The sequence below is a fragment of the Macrotis lagotis genome, chromosome 7 (assembly GCF_037893015.1).
Source record: "Macrotis lagotis isolate mMagLag1 chromosome 7, bilby.v1.9.chrom.fasta, whole genome shotgun sequence".
NCBI classification, from domain to species: Eukaryota; Metazoa; Chordata; class Mammalia; order Peramelemorphia; family Peramelidae; genus Macrotis; species Macrotis lagotis.
The window spans coordinates 45,980,316-45,998,502 of NC_133664.1; the positions used below are offsets into that span (position 1 = coordinate 45,980,316).

Below are 18,187 nucleotides of genomic sequence, written 5' to 3' on the forward strand. Positions count from 1 at the left end.
GGTTATGTGTTTTGACCAAGGTCATATATTTGTTAGTGGTAGAGCTGGGGATTTTAACTTAGTGCCTCCAAATCTAGCATATTGTCCTGGCAAGAAGAAAATCCTGCCACCATAAGATAGTAGGCGATTAGACTGAGAGGTGAAGGCAGTGATAATATTTTCAGGTATAATGTAGAGTGATTCTTAGGATTCCTATTCATGTGTGGGTCTTACTTGATAACTTCTTTCTGTGTCTTCTATACTGTGATTAATTATTTTTGTTGTATTGTAGTTATCTAGGTAGTGTCTTAATCCTCTTAGGAGACTGTGAACTTCATGATCCTAGTGAATATTTGTTATTTTGATCTTTCCCTTGGTATTTGGCACCTTTTATACAATAGGCAATTATAAAATACATACAGAACAATTTGCATAATAGGTTCTTTTTTAAAAACATATTATTTACTATTACTGTTCTTCTGTCCTTCCTTTTTGAAGAGGACACATCATAGGATGATGTCTTCACTTCTTCATGAATTGTAGTTGAGTGAGGCCAAATTGCACAATCATCTGCCCCACACTCTCTTCCAGAGTCATCAAAGTCCAAAGGCAAGACAAAAGTCAAGATGACTGATGACTGGCAATGGCACAGAATTCAGTATCTAAACAATCTTCTAGTACTTCACAGTGTCTGCTTTAGTTGCCTTCAATGGACATTGTAATAAATGGTTCTCATCTGCCCATTCTTTGAGAAGAATGTTTGAGATGGACATCCTCTACTCATTGATAGGTTTAGACTCTTTGGTTACCTTCAATTTTGTTTAGCCTGTCTACTGAGATAATTTTATTGTAGTTAAGACTTGTACGTATGTTTCAGCTTCTATATCCTATAACAAGGTACTTAATAAATAATTGTCAATGGGAATTTGAAGCACTGAACTTGAGAGCCCTATATACTTACTGATCAGGAATCCTGGAAAGGGCCTCTACCTTTATAAGCTGTTTATTCCTTGTATTATAAACTATTGTGATGGTGATGATGATGATGTTTGTCCTTCTTCTCAAAGAAGGCCATGATATCAGGGAAGTTATGCCATGAGATACACGTGAATTTGATTTGAGGAAGGGAAGGGGGTGTTGTGTTAAGTCACTAGCCTCACTTTCTCCTCCAGAGCCATCTGGGTCCAGTGGCCAGATATGAGTCAATACAACTGGAGATGACCCTGGATGCTAGGCAATCAGGGTTAAGTGACTTGCCAAAGTGCACACAGTTAATAACTGTTAAGTGTCTGAGCTCAGATTTGAACTCCCATTCTCCTGATTCCAAGGCCAACACTCTATTATTCACTGCCCCACCTGGCTTCCCTGGTATATACAAGGTGGGAACATGGTAAGGTACAGTATTGATTAGGTAGCCTCTGAGGTCCCTTCCAACTCAGAGACTCTGGAAGCCTATAAATTGTAATGAGTGATATAAAAATGAACTATACAGAGGCATTCATTTTGTAGGATAGTAGAAAGGACACTGGTATTGGAATCAGTGGTCCTGGGTTAAAATCATGCCTCTGACCCTAAACCCTTTGTGATTTTGACTAAATTAGACTCCTTGTAAGATAAAAGAACTAGACTAAGTGACTTCTGAGATCATTTCAAGATAATGAGTCTGGTTCCCTTTACAATGTTGTCAAATATTTCTAATACAATAGCTACCCACCAACAAAATCATTATGCTATGAGAAATGCACCACCTATGATTTAGCTTACAGGCATTCCTTTTTTGAACTGCTTTTAGATGGATATATGTATAGCTTAGAATTTTCAATGATGAAATTTATGAATTAAAAATGACAATGTACAACATTATGCATTTGTAAGAGCATAAATTACATTCTTATTCAAGATCAACAGCTATTAAGAAGAGTAACCTATTAAATTAATGCTGCATTTTTAAATATGTCATGGCTTTGTTAAATCTTGCTAAATTAAAATTAATGATCCAAATGAATACAGAAATACCTGAATAAATCACAAAGTAATAAAAATATCCCCCATCATCTTTACTAATTAGGATATTAGGCTCTTCCTTTAGTTACTTTGCTGTATTTAGACTACTTCTTTTCTCAGAGCCTTTTGCCACCATCCAGAACATTGATAGAGATGCCCCATCCTTGTAAACAAAAATCTAATAATCTTTTGTGAGAAGCACTCAGTTGGGCGACCCCTGGTGGAAAGAGATCCATCTATCTACCCTGCTTCTACCCTTTCCCCACCCTAGACGATTTAAAATAAGTGGAATAATTAGACAAGAAAACTATATCTTTCCCTCATTAAACGAGTCGTCTACAATTTAGACATTATTTTCTCTTGTGCTTGCTATTCAGTCATTTTTCTGTCATGTCTAACTCTTCAGGACCCCATTAGGGGTTGTCTGGGCAGAGATACTAGAATGGTGTATTATTTCCTACTACAGATAATTTTAGAGATGAGGAAACAGGCAACCAGAGTTACTCGAATTGCCCAGGAACACACTGTTAGTAAGTATCTGAGGCCAGATTTGTAGTCAAGGAGATTAGACTTCCTTACATTAGATCTGAAGCTTCAACCATTGCTCCATTTAGATACTTTAGAATTTGCCAAATTCTACCAGTTACTCAAATTTTAAACAGGTTCTGAGACTTAAACCAAACTGTTCTTGAGGTTTGTTTCTGGGGGAAGCTGGCTTATTTACATTTGTTTAGGTTTTATATTTCATCCTCCAGGAACATCATCTAGCAATTTTCCTTTTTGTAGTTGTCAGAGTAAGATACTTATTGCACATAAATATGTGCTCAAGTATGTGACTCTGTCTTTCCCTCCCTTCTCTCTCTCTCTCTCTCTCTCTCTCTCTCTCTCTCTCTCTCTCTCTCTCTCTCTCTCTCTCTCTCCCTCTATCTCTATTTCTGTCTCTTTATGTGTCTCTTCTTTCTCAATCTTTCTCTATCAATTTTGTTAACGTGCTATCTTAGGGAAACTGCTGCAACCCTCAGGCTCTCCAACTTCCTCTCTGTCATTACATAATTATCTCACTTCAATTTTCAGTAACCAGTCCTCAAGAAGTCTTTAAATCACTTTCAGAGATTCCATTCATGACACAATGTACAGTGTGTTTCCCAATTATGGGGTATGACTTGGAGCAACTTCTGGAAGTTTCTTTGCTTTTATAGGACACCAGATGGTAACTTGAAGCTGCAGTTACATATACAGAGTATATGTTCATGGATCTCTTGGGGTCTCCAGGTTCTATCAGATACTTTTTTTTAGGTTTTTGCAAGGCAATAAGGTTAAGTGGCTTACCCAAGGCAAAACAGCTAGGTAATCATAAAGGGTCTGAGGCTGGATTTGAACTCAGGTCCTCCTGATTCCAGGGCTGGTGCTCTATCCACTGTGCCACAGATTTCTTAATTTGGGGTCAGTGGATTTAAAATTTCTTCTGATCGTAGTTTTTTCTCAATTTTTGAGATTGTTTATAATATAGTATTTTTTTTAGATTTTTTTGTCTTTGCAAGGCAATGGGTTTAACTGATTTACCCATGGTGACACAGCTAGGTAATTAGTGAGTGACTGAGGCTGGATTTGAGCTCAGGTCCTCCTGACTCCAGGGTCAATGCTCTATCAATTGCACCACCTAACTACCCTACAATATAGTATTAATAATTCTTTCAACTTAATAGAATTCATCTGATAATCCATCTGGATGAGGAGCTTCCCTCCCTTCACCATCTTGATACTCTAAAACTGGTTCTATTTCCTTTTGTGAAATTAGACCATTTAAGAACTTTATTTCGTTTTCTGTTAATTTGACAATTTTGTATTTTTGAAGGTAGTCTATTTTATGTCCTCATTTGGTGGGGCATAAAATGGTATACAATAAGTTCTGATGATTCTTTTTTATTTCTTTTAGATCTGTTGTGATTTTATCCTGTTAATTTTTCATTTTGCTGATTTGCTTTTCTACTGTCTTCTTTTTAATCAGGTTAGATGTTGATCAATTCTGTCTTTTAAAAAAGAACCATTTTTTAGTTTTATCAGCTTTATAGTATAAATCTCCTTTTTTAAAGTTTTCAATCTATGTACTCCTCTTTTTTCTTTTTTTAAAAAAATCATTTATTTATTTATTTATTTGTTAGTTTGTTTGTTTGTTTTTGAATTTTACAATTTTCCCCCTAATCTTACTTCTTCCCCTCACCCACCACAGAAGTCAGTCCGTTAGTATTTACATCGTTTCTATGCTATGCATCAATTTAAATTGACTGTGTTGAGAGAGAAATCATATCATTAAGGGAAAAAATAAAATATGAGATATAAAATAATATCATAATGAGATAACTTTTTTTTTAAATTAAAGGTAATAGTTGTTGGTCTTTGTTTAAACTCCACAATAATTTCTCTGGATATAGATGATATTCTCTATCTCAGATACCCCAAATTGTCCCTGATTGTTGCAAAGATGGAGTGATCATCAACCCCATGTTGCTGTTACAGTGTACAATGTACTTCTGGTTCTGCTCATTTCACTCAGCATCAGTTCATGCCAATCCCTCCAGGCTTCCCTGAATTCCCATCCTTCCTGGATTCTAATAGAACAATAGTGGTCCATAGCAGACATATACCACAATTTGTGCAGCCATTCCCCAACTGATGGACATTTATTCAATTTTCTTTTTTGTTTATTTATTTATTCTTATTTTTGTATAAATAATTCTTTATACATTACTAAAATATTTTTGTTTAAGAGTAAACATAATCCCCTTCCCCCAAAAAATATAGAACTGCATGAGCAATAAAGTAAAGGAAAGAGAAAAAATTAAAATTAATAATAATAATAATAATAATAATAATAATAATAATAATAATAGGTATAGAGCCAGGTGGGGCAGTGAAGGGAGCACCAACCCTGGAGCCAGGAGCACCTGAGCCCAAATCCAGCCTCAGACACCCAACAATCACATAGCTGTGTGGCCCCAGGCAAACCACCCAGCCCCATTTGCCCTGCAACCCCCCTAATAATAATAATAATAATAATAATAATAATAATAATAATAATAATAGTAATGCTACAGTCTGTGTTCCAACACCTCCAGCTCTCTCACGGGTGGATCACATCCTTTATTATAAGTCCATCACAAATGCTACTTCCATATTTTTCCACTGTTGCCATTGCTGATCGCAACACCCTCTAGTCATATGTCCCCACTAGCATATACTATATTTTCTCTCTCCTTTCACTCTGTCCCTCTTATTGAATATGCTGTAGTGTAGCTGAGTGGCACAACAGACAGATCCCCAGTCCTGGGGCCAAGAGACCCTGAGCCCATATACCACCCCTTAGGCACAGCATCCACCCATCCCTATGGTCCTGGAAAGGCCACCCAATCCCAGCCCCTTGCAAGAAGTAAAAAAGAAAATGTGTTATATCTGACCACTCTCCCCCCACAGTCCATCATCTCTTCAATCACTCATATTCCTCACTCCCCCCTGTCCCCCTTCTCTCCTTCTTACTCTAGATGTCTATACCCCATTGGATATATAAGGCTGTTTCTTCTCCTACCCATGTCAGAGGAGAGAAAAGATTCCCTCATTTCCCACTTGCCTCCCCCCCTTCCATATCATTGCAATAGCTCATTGTAATTAAAAAAACCTTATTATATGAAATATCTTAGCCTACTCCACATCTCATTTTTTCATTCTCCAATTACATTTCCCTTTTAGCCATTGACTCCAATTTTACACCACATTATATATTCAAATTCAGCTCTCTCCTGTGCTAAAAGCTCCTTCTACCTGCTCTATTAAATAAGAATGTACATATGAGTATTATCAATATCATTTTTCTATGTAGAAATACATATAGTTCATCATCATTAATTCCCTCATATTTTCCCCTTCTCCTCCACTCTCTATGCTTCACCTGAGTCCTGTATTTGAAGATCAAACATTCTGTTCAGCTCTGGCCATTCCAACAGGAACAGTTGAAATTCCCCTGGTTCATTGAAAGTCCATCTTTTTCCCCTGGAAGAGGACATTCAGTTTTTCTGGGTAGTTGATTCTCCACATTCTGAGCTCTTTTGACTTCCAGAATATATATTATATTATATTATATTATATTATATTATATTATATTATATTATATTATATTATATTATATTATATTATCATATTATATTAATTATATTAATTATATTATATTATATGTGATCCTGACTGCAGCTCCATGATATTTGAATTGTGTGCTTCTGGGTCCTTGTAATGTTTTCTCTTTGACTCGGGAGTTCTGGACCTTGTTTATAACATTCCTGGGGGTGGTTTTTTTTTTGGATCTCTTTCTCAGGGAGATTGGTGGATTCTCTCCATTTCTATTTTGCCCTCTGCTTCTAGGATATCTGGACAATTTTCCTGTAGTAATTTTTTGAAAATGATGTCAAGGCTCTTTTCTTAATCATGACTTTCAGGTATCCCAATAAATTTTAAATTATCTTTCCTGAATCTGTTTTCCATATCAGTTTTTTTTTCAGTAAGATGTTTCACATTTTCCTTCTAATTTTTCATTCTTTTGGTTTTGAAGTGTTATGTCCTGATTTCTTGTAAAATTGACATCCACCTTCAGTTCCATTATACACTTGAAGGATTTGTTTTCCTCAGATAGCTTTTTTATCTCTTTTTCCATCTGGCCAATTCTGCTTTTTAAAGCATTCATTTCCTCCATAACTTTTTGAACTGTTTTATCCATTTGACCTATGCTGGTTTTTAACATGATATTTTCTTCAGCATTTTTTTGGATCTCCTTGACTAAGCTGCTGACTTCATTTTCAAGTTTTACCTACATCTTTCTCATTTCTTTTCCCAATTTTTCTTCTATCTCCCTCACTTGATTCTCAAAGTCTTTTTGAGCTCTGTCATAGCTTGAGCCCTATTTCTGTTTTTCTTGGAGTCTATAGATGCAGGAGCTTGTACTTCCTCATCTTCAGATTGAGTGTTTTGATCTTTCTTGGGATCATAGGCAAAGTATTTCTCAATGGTGTTCCTCTTTTTTCTCTGCTTACTCATTTCTCCAGCCTGTGCCTGGTTTTGGGGTGCTTCCTGAGCTTTTGAGTATTATAGGGACACCCCCCCCCAAGGATCTCTGTGTGTGAGGCTCTGTCTTCCCTCCTGGTCTGTGAATTACCACAAGTGTACCCCTCTGCCATGGGGCTGAGGTGGGGGGGCCCTGCTGTTCTATAGGGACCTAGACTGCGATCAGCATCCCAATCTGGTCAGAGCCCCAGAGTCCTCTTCCAGGGACAGAGGACAGAGGTTGACAGTCTTTCTCCACTCCCCTCGGTAGGTTCAGCACTTGAACTGGGGGCTCTTGCTTACCGGCACTGCCTGAATCAGGTTCCCAGATCTGGGCTGTCACTGCCATGCTGCTGACTGAGTGTCCTGGGGGCTGGGCTTCATGTGCTTGCTCTGGCAGAGGTCCCCCTGCTGATCCCCCAAGTTGTGACAGGTGTTCCCCGGGGTGTAGATCAGGAAACTGCCCCCCACTGCAGTGAGCTGAGGCTCCCAGTTCCCTGGGGCTGCCTCTGGGTCACTGAAGTTCCTTCACTCTGGCAAGCTACCCCTCTAACCCCATGGAGTGGAGCCTTTCCACTCATTTCCAGGTTACCTTGGGTTGGAGAACTGCCTCACTGGATCCCTCTGTGGATTCTATCTTTCAAAAATTTAGTTAAAGTTCTTAGTTTATAAGTTTGGAAATAATGGAGAGAGAGCACATAAGAGATGATCCTCTTCTGTGATCATCTTGGCTCCACCCCCCCCCAAGTGATTCCTTCATTCAATTATCAATTCTTTCCCACCACAAAACAGAGCTACTATGAATATTGTTGCATAAGTGATGTTTTTACCCTTTTTCATGATCTCTCCAGGGTATAAATCCAGTAGTAATATCACTGGATCAAAGGGGAATGCACATTTCTATTGCCCTTTGGTCGAAATTCCAAATTACTCTCCAGAAAGGTTGGATGAGTTCACAGCTCCTCTAACAATGTATTAGTGTCCCAGATTTCTCATATCCCTTCCAACATTGATCATTGTCCTTCTGGTCATAATGGCCAGTCTGAGATGTATGAGGTGATACCACTGAGATGTTTTACTTTGCATTTCTATATTAAGTAATGATATAGAGTATTTTTCCTATGACCATGGATTATTTTGATTTCTATATATAACAATTACCTCTGCATATCCTTTGACCATTTGTCAATTGGGGAATGTCTTGTCTTTTGTAGAATTTGACTCAGGTCTCTGTCTATTTTAGAAATGAGTACTTTGTTAGTAATACTAGTTGGAAAAATTGTTTCACAATTTACTACATTTCTTTTCATCTCAGTTACAGTGGTGTTGTCTGTGCAAAATCTTTTTAATTTAATGTAGTCAAAATTATCTAGTTCTAGTTTGTTCTCCATCTCTTCCTTTGTCATGAACTGCTTCCCTTTCCATAGATCTGACAGGTAAACTATTCCTTGATCTCCTAGTTGACTTATAATATTGATTTTTTAAGTGTAAATCCTGTACCCATTTTGAATCTATTTTTGTATAGGGTGTGGGTTGTTGGTCTAATTCAAGTTTCTGCCATACTAGCTTCCCATTTTCCCAACAGTTCTTATCAAAGAGAGAGTTTTTATCCTCAAAACTGGACTCTTTGTGTTTATCAAACAGCAGATTACTATAATCATTTCCTGCTGTTGCACCTAGTCTATTCCACTGATCCACCACTCTATTTCATAGTCAATACCAGACAGTTTTGGTGACTGAGGCTTTATAATATAATTTTAGATCTGGTAGGGCTAATTCACCTTCTTTTCCACTTTTTTCATTAAATCCCTGGAAATTCTTGACTTTTTATTTCTTCATATGAATTTACTTACAATTTTTTCTAAGTCATTAAAGTAAATTTTTGGAATTTATATTGGTAGGGCACAAAATAAGTAGTTTAATTTAGGTAGAATTGTCATTTTTATTATGTTAGCTTGGCCAATTGATGAGCAGTTGATATTTGCCCAGTTATTTAAATCTGATTTTATTTGTGAGAGAAGTGTATTAAAATTGTTTTCATGGGATTTCTCTTCTAGCTCTTGCTTCTGTATCTTCCTAGTCATACATGGAAATGCTGAGGATTTAAGAAGTTTTATTTTATATAACTGTGACTTTGCAAAATTTGCTAATTGTTTCTAGTAGTTTTTCAGATGATTTTTTTGGGGATTCTCTAGGTATACCATCATGTCATCTGTGAAAAGTGAAAGTTTTGCTTCTTCCTTCCCAATTCTAATTCCTTCGATTTCCTTTTCTTCTCTTATTGCTGAAGTTAACATTTCTAATACAATATTTAATAGTAGTGGTGATATTGGGCATTCTTTTTTTTTGTAGGGTTTTTTGCAAAGTAAATGGGGTTAAGTGGCTTGCCCAAGGCCACACAGCTAGGTAATTATTAAGTGTCTGAGACTGGATTTGAACCCAGGTACTCCTGACTCCAAGGTCTGTGCTTTATCCACTACGCCACCTAGCTGCCCCTTGCATTGGGCATTCTTGTTTCACCCCTGATCTTATTGGAAATCTTCTTGCTTATCCCCATTGCATTTAATGCTTATTGATGGTTTCAGATAGATATTGCTTATCATTCTAAGGAACAATTCATTTATTCCTGTCCTCTCTACTGTTTTTAGTAGGATGGGTGTTATATTTTATCAAAGACTTTTTCAGCATCTATTGATATAACCATATAATTTCTGATAATATAATTAACTATATCAATAACAAAACTAACCTAATATTGAACTAACCCTGCATTCCTTGGATAAAACTTACTTATAGTACATTATCCTAGTCATAATTTGTTATAGTTTCTTTGCTAAGATTTTATTTAAGATTTGTGTATTCATATTCATCAGGGGGCTAGGTCTATAATTTTCTTTCTCTGTTTTAACTCTTCCTGGTTTAGGTATCAGCACCATATTGGTGTCATAGAAATATAACACCAAATAATGTCATAGGCAGAGTTCCGTCCTCACCTATTTTGGCAAAGAGTTTATACAGAATTGGAACAAATTCTTCCTTAAATGTTAGATAGAATTCATCTGTGAATCCATCTGGCCCTGGAGATTTTTTCTTAAGGAGTTCAATAATGGCTTGTTGAATTTCTTTGTCTGAGATAGAGGTATTTAAGTATTTAATTCCATCTTCATTTAACACGAACAGCTAATATTTTTGTAAATACTGATCCATTTCTATTAGATTATCAAATTTATTAGTATACAGTTAAGCAAAATAATTCCACATTGTTACTCTAATTTCTTCCTTATTGGTGGTGAGTTTACCTTTTCTATTTATCATACTGGTAATTTGGTTTTTTGCATTTTTTAAAATCAAATTAACCAGAAAGTTAACAAGTTTATTGTATTTTCATAAAACTGGCTCTTGGTTTTATTTATTAATTCAATAGTTTTCTTGCTTTCAATTTTATTAATTTCTCCTTTAATTTTTAGAATTTCTAATTGGGTATTTAATTGGAGATTTTTAATTTGTTTTTTCTCTAACTTTTTAGTTGCATGCTTAGTTCATTGATTTCCTCTTTCTCCAATTTATTCATGAAAGCATTTAAAGATAAAATATATCCCCTGACAACTGCCTTGGCTGAATACCCAAAATTTTGGTATGTTATCTCATTATTGACATTATCTAGGGTTAAATCATTAATTCTGTCTATAATTTATTATTTGATTCACTCATTTTTTTAAAATGAGGTTATTTAGTTTCCAATTAGTTTTAAGTTTATCTCTTCCTGACCAATTATTTCATGGTTTTTATTGCATTATGATCTAAGAAGGATGTCTTCACTATTTCTACCTTTTTGCCTTGGATTATTAGGTATTTATGTCCTAGTACATGGTCAGTTTTTGTGTAAGTGCCATGAACTGCCCATTCAACTTTCTCCAAAGGTTTATCATGTCTAGCTTTTCTAATAATCTATTTACCTCCTTAACCTCTTTCTTGTTTATTTCATGGTTAGATTTATTTAAATATAAGAGAGGGACATAGGTTTGCTGTCTATGTCTTTCTGTAACTCATTCAACTTCTTCTCTAAGAATTTGGATGCTATACCACTTGAAGCATGCATATTTAGTATTGTAATTGCTTCATTGTCTATGGTACCATTTAGGGGGATATAGATTCCTTCCTTATCTCTTTTAACACTATCTATTTTTGCAGCTGCTTTGTCTGGGATAAGGATTGCTTCCCCTGTTTTTTTTTTTACTTCAGCTGAAGCAAAATATATTTTGGTCCACCTTTTACCATTACTCTGTATGTATCTCTCAGCTTCAGATGACTTTTTTTGTAAGCAACGTATTGTAGGATTCTGGTTTTTAATCGAGTCTGTTATTTGCTTACATTTTATGGGAGAGTTCATCTGATTCACATTCAACGTTATAAATACTAACTCTTTATTGCCCTCTATGCTATCTTCCCTTTATTAATGTTTCCCTCCTTTTTACACTTTATTCATATTCCCCAGTATTTTGTTTCTGAATATCACCACCTTCAGTGTGGTTGCCCCTTGTATCCAATGTTCCTCCCCTTTCTTTCCCATTTATCTTTTCCCTTTCTTCCTTCTGTTAGTTCTTCTTTTTCCTCCCCCTCCCCTTTCCCCTTTTCATACTTGAAAGGTGAGATAAGTTTCTCAATTTAACTGAGTGTGTGTATGTTAACATTAGGTCTAATCTGATGACAGTAAGATTCAGGAGGTTCTCACCTCCACCTTTCTTCCTTGCTATTGCAATAGGTCCTTTGTATTTCTTTATGTAATGTGATTCACCACATTCAATCTCCTCCATCCTTCCTTCTCTTTATGGTCTCCCCTTTTTTTTAGTTTTTGCAAGGCAATGGGGTTAGGTGCCTTGCCCAAGGCCACACAGCTAGGTAATTATTAAGTATCTGAGGCTGTATTTGAACTCAGGTACTTCCAACTCCAGGGCTAGTACTCTATCCACTGCACCATCTAGTTGCCCCTTGTTCCCCCCTTTTTAAGGAAGTATTATTTTTAAATCATTCTATCAGAGTCACAGGTAAGTCATGAGTGTCCATCACTTCTGGTTAAGTATATTCTCTCTAATAGAGTTAAAATTATCAAGAGTTATGATAATCTTTCTCCCGGGTAGGGATATAGCCAGTTTCATCTTATTGGATAGCAGTTTTTTCTTTACCCTTTTTTCCCACTTTAGTATTTGTCTCTTGAGTCTCCTATTTGAAATCCAAGTATTCTATTTACTTCTGGTCTTTTCATCAGGAATAGTTGGAAGTCTCCTATTTCATTAAATGTCCATCTTTCCTCCTGAAAGACAAGTCTTAGTTTTGACAGATAGTGAATTCTTGGCTTCATTCAAAGGTGCCTTGCTCTTTAGAATATTTTAATCCAGGCACTGTGACCACTTAATGATGATGCAGCCAGGTCCTGTGTAATCCTTACTGTGGCTCCTTGGTATTTAAATTGTTTCTTTCTGGCTGTTTGCAGAATTTCCTCTTTTATCTGATAGTTCTAGAATTTGGCCACAATATTTCTTAGTAGTTTCATTTTAGGATCCCTTTCCAGAGGTTATCTATATATGCTTTCAATAAATATTTTGCCCTCCTAGTCCATAATATCAGGACAGCTTTCTATCACTAAATTCTATAATCATAAATCCAGGCTTTTTTTCCTCTTCAATGTTTTCAAGAAACACAATGATTCTTAAGTTGTCTATCCTGGTTCAATTTTTGAGGTCAGTGGTTTTGCCAATGAGGTATTTTACATTTTCTTCTATTTTTTGATTTTTTGTTTTTGTTTAACAGATTCTTGGTTTCTCATGAAGTCATTAGCTACCACAGATTCCATTCTTTTTTAAAGAGAAGAACTTTCTTCATTTACCTTTTGCAACTCCTTTTTTAATTGCTCAATTCTATTTTTGAAGGAGTTTTCCATTTGCCCAAGTGTATATTTGAGAGATTTATTTTCTTTTTGCATTTTTCCAATTGAGGATTTGAGAGAGTTATTTTCCATTTGTATTTATCCAATTGTATTTTCCAAGGAATTTTTCTTTGTTGCAAGATATTAATTTTGTCTTGCAAGGTGTTAATATTTCTCTTGACTTTCTTTTTCCAATTTTTCCAGTTGATTTTTAAACTCCTTCTTGATTTCTTCTTGGAATTCTTTCTGGGCTGGAAACCAATTCAAATTCTCATCAGAAGTTCTAGCTCTCTCTGGGTTGGAGCCTGTGCTTTCAAAGTAGTTTTCAATGCACCCCTTTTAATGGCCTTTCTTCATTTTCCCAGGATCTTGTGTTGGGGAAGGCCTGACTCACAGAGGATTGGTTTTGAAAACCCTGGAGGCTTTGCTCACTGGGTTTAGTAACACCTAGTGGGCTGGCCAGTACGGGGTACTTACTTTGAAGTGTCTGGGACCTTGATTTGAAGCCCTCTTCCTATGTCTGGAGGGTGTGGGGGGAGCATCAGGGTCTAAATTATACTTGAACAATGTGGGCTTGGCCTTGGGGAAAGAAAGTTAATCTCTCTATTCAGCTGAGGGAGCTCTGTTGCCCACACCTGATCTTGGGGGGGGGTGGTGCTGTTATTGTGTTTATTCTGGTAAGAGGGCTCCAGTGAAGGTATGGAGCTCATGGTCTGAAGCTGAGCAGATCAATGTCCAGCTACTCTCTACAACTCTGTGCTGGAACTCACCTTCCAGCCCCCCACTGGGACTCCCCAGACCACTGCTCCCACAGCCAAAGCTTCCCCAGTTTTGAACCCTGTATCCCACAGTCAAAGCCTCTGTGGCTAAGGCCATTTTTCTGGCTTTACCATGCCCCTGAGGCTGTCTGCTCTCCACTCCTGGTTCACCCATGGTCCTCTGAAACAAACTTTGTTGGTATATGTTCTTCTCTTAGCTTCTCTTTCTGGATTTTGTCAATTGAATTTCTGTTAAAAGGTTTCTTTCATATTATTATTTCTGAGGGGAAATCAGGAGACCCTAGCACAGTACCTTGTCTTCTCTCTTCCATCTTGGCCAGAAGTTCCCTCCTCTACTTTGTGATTTATTTTGGGGTTTATTTGTAGGTTTCTAATTTTTTTGAAAGCATATTTAATTTATCAATCCTCCCTTTTCCTATCTTCAATGCATATTTTTAGAGATCCAGTTTTTTTTTTTTCCCTTGGGGACAGCTTTGGTTGCATTCTAAAATATTTAAACTGTGGTTTCAACTTTATTATCATGTTTTACATAATTATAAATTATTTTTATGATTTGTTCCTTGATTCAACTATTATTGAGGTATACATTATTGTTGCCACTAAGATCTGCATATTTTGTTCATGATCCTTGTATTGATAACTTTAAAAATTGTTTTATGGTATATAAAGGATATGCTTATTATTTCTTCCTTTTGACATTTGTTTGCAATTTCCCTATGCCTTGATACATACCAGTTTTTTAAAGGAACATGTGGTAATGAGAAATATATATGTTCCCATTCAGAAGGTGCTATAGATGTTATGCTAAATTTTCCAACAATCTATACAATTCATTATTTTCCCTTATGTTTATCTTCCTGCATGATTTGTCCAATTCATCCTCCTATGCACTTTTCCACTTATCAACTCCTTAAAATTTTTAAATTAAAATTAATGTATTGAAATCTTCTTCTTGTTTTTGTTGCTCAGTCATTTCACTTGGGTCTGACTCTTTGTGACTGCATTTTGGATTTTCTTGGCAAACATACTTAAGTAGTTTTTCATTTCCTTCTCCACCTCATTTTTTTTTAGGAAATTATGGTTAAGTGATCTACCCAAGATTATTCAGCTAGTAAATATCTGAGGTTGTATTTGAAAGCAGGAAGATGAGTCTTCCTGATTACAGACCCAATACTCTATTAACTAAGCTACCCAGCTAATACTACTACAATTATTTATGTTTTTAGACAACCCATTTAATTTTTAATTTAGGAATTTAAATGTCATGATATTTGAGACATAAAAGATTCATACTGATATTGGTTCTACTCTATGAATTTTTCATTTTTTCTTTTTCTTTTATTTCATAGCATGGTTACAGCTCCTTGACTGGATACCTAATTCATTGTAAATATTATTTTAGTTTCTCATTTTTAATTCATGTATATTTTAACTTTTCAGGTAAATGTTTTTAAGCAATATTATGGAGGTTCATTTTCTTAGCTGTACTCTTTCATTGGATTGTATTGTTTAATTCATTTGAAGTTGTGAGAGTTAGCTTTATGTTTTCCTACATTTGTATCACTAGAATTTTTTTCTATTGACATTTATTCTGGTTTTCCTTTCTCTTTTGATGGGTACTTTGTCCCCATAACTAATTTTACTTAATCAAATTTTTATGTAGTCTTATTATCACTTATTATGATATTCTCCTATCATCTCTTCTTCCACTTATGAACACTTTCCCTATCTTTGGAGTTTTATTTGATTATTTATCTTTTTCTTTTTATATAGTTATATCATTCTTCCCTTATTTTCTGCCTTCTAAGTTAAATGGCTAATTGAAAATTCTTCTTTCTTTTTCTCTAGTTTTTAGAAAATTTGTTCATTTACTACTCTCTTTTCCAAGAAGCATTTCTTTGCCTTTTTCTCCTTATTGTCTCTTATGTTTCTTCTGAGTTTTTATTCTTTAATTCATGATCTATACACTTATTTATTCCTTCTTTAAATTTTTTGTGTTTTTCATGAAATTAATGCTTCTGAACTACCAAAATTGAATTCCCTCTACTAATCACTTTCTATTTTGTTGTCTTTATAAATATTGTCCCATTGTTTGCATTTTTGGTTATACCTCACATAATTACAAGGATCTAGCCCCTCATATGGCACAACTTTTCTCTCTATTAATATTTTGTGGACACACAGCTTTTAATACCTGGCCAATCTTTCTTCATATATGAATCTATATTGCTTGACTTATTTTATATCACTTCTTGAGTACAGACCATGTTTAATAAAATTTTCAATGGAGTGTTCAGGGAGGATTAGCACCTTCAGTGTGAAGGCTGCTGGGTCCTTTTTAAGACTGTTCATCCACTTTGGTATCTCACCTATGGTTCCATAAATTTGTACCATCGTCAACAGCCACATCCTGGTAAAACTATCTTAACAGACACTCTAAACTAGGTTGAGGGTAACTATCAGGTCTCAAATTCAACACTGAGTAAGGAGATATCTACCCCAAGTAGGCAAAGATTTCTTCTAGCAAAATGGGTGAATGAGAATAAATTTGTTCCAATGGTCATGTAGGTGACTGCAACAGGAGCTGTGGAATGCTTAGACCTCAGTAGACACTAGACCTTGTAGATACTTCATCTTGAACCATAGCCAGTTATCTTGACTTTGGTACTTCCCGTGGACTTTGATTATTTTGGAAAAGTGATGCTAGTTAATTCTTGTAACTATACCTTAATTAAATCCTCAATAATCTTATTACCGCACTATCAGCTCAAACTTTGATTGATACCACCTCCCTCAGTCTCCTCTCTCCTCTTATTGGAGGGTTATAGGAGGGAGTACTATACCGAGAAACCTACAGCTTCCTATAGCCACAGGGTGAGAGTTGGGGTACAGGTGGTCACCAACACCTAAAAAGGGCTTGGTAAGCCCTCACCCCAGATGTGCCAGTCTTCTCTATATACCCCCACATACCCCAAGTGAATTCCTTATGTTTAATAGGTGCTTACTAAATAGTTATTGGGTTGATTTAATTATTATAATAAAATATTAAAATAAGACATTATAAAATGAGATAATATTTGTAAATGCTTAACAAAATGACTGGCACAAGTTACTTAATAAGTGTTTATTTCCTTCCCCTCCCTCCCTTTATGATACCACATGATTTGTGTTAGCATCAATACTGATGTTACAAGAATGGACTTTTGTGGCAGGAAACAACTCATGATATTTCCTGACTTCAATCCAGTCTACTCTTCCCTTTCAATTGATTAATTACCTGATTAAAGAGCAGTGTCTCAATATAAAACACATTTGGTCAGGAATTGTGCTATGGTAAGCTCATGCAAATGGTAGGAGTATGGATCGAGTTATAGTGACACGTTTACCTTCAAATCTCGTTTCAAGAACTGATTTGTACAAGATATGGTTCACTATTTTACCAATATGGGAAAGTAAAGAATATGGAACTATCCAAAGTATTGTTCATAGTATTGGGAAAATTCTTCCCTTAGAATCTTATCAAAGGCCTAACTTTGAGCTGTTTTAATACTTGTATTCTTTAGATTATGATTAAAATGGATATACTCTGAGTTCCATAGTTCCATCATTTGTTGATATCCTATGGGTAGCAAATGATGAGGAAGCCAGATTTACCAAATTTAGATTCCTTGAACTCAGATGACATGCCTAGTAATTTTGGATCACCATCAATGACTTCTTCACCTTCCCCTGTTTTTCTTCAGTGATTCATCCCCCCGCCCACACACTTACTGTCCTTCCATCTCCTCCATCAGAATCTAATATCAGTGATGATCTTAGGAAAGAGTGCCATATTGCAAGGAAAACAAATGCTAACACATGTACAGAAAACCAGAGAATTAAATATGTTCCTAGCATGATGGATATTCTGAAATATATGGGTAAAGTCAAACTGCATGCTATTCAATAGTAGCCTGGAGGAAGACCTTCTCATAAGACACATTGGGATCCAGTGTCTATAATTTCTCATGCCCTTAAGCAAAAATTTGCATTCCAGGAAGATGATTCCTTTGAAAGCAAAAAATTGTTCTTAGGATTCTTCATTTTCTAGTCCAGAAGTTCCAAAGTTTGGACTTTGTGTCTTTTAGCCAAATGGAGAATATACCAAAGAAGTAATTGCAAAATATCACAAAAGTTTCATTGTTAAAAAAATTATTTCTCTAGTCAGGAATGAGCCAAACCTGAAGGAAAATGCAAGTGCCTAATAATATGTTAAATAGTGGCAAGACCACTTTTTAAAACAACTAAACAAAATGTATGCACTGGAATATACTAATTTATAATTATGAAAACTCACAAGTCTACCTGGTTGACCTCTTATAGATTTCCCAACAGTCAAACTTCTGAATGAGATGTGTGTAGGGTTTTCTTGCTTATA

The 18,187-nt window shown here is 35.7% G+C and overlaps 1 pseudogene; it reads left to right on the forward strand.

The window, feature by feature from the left end:
• Nucleotides 1-17,405: 17,405 nt before the first annotated feature.
• LOC141494033 (mitochondrial fission regulator 2 pseudogene) lies at nt 17,406-17,956 on the forward strand (annotated as a pseudogene).
• Nucleotides 17,957-18,187: the final 231 nt, after the last annotated feature.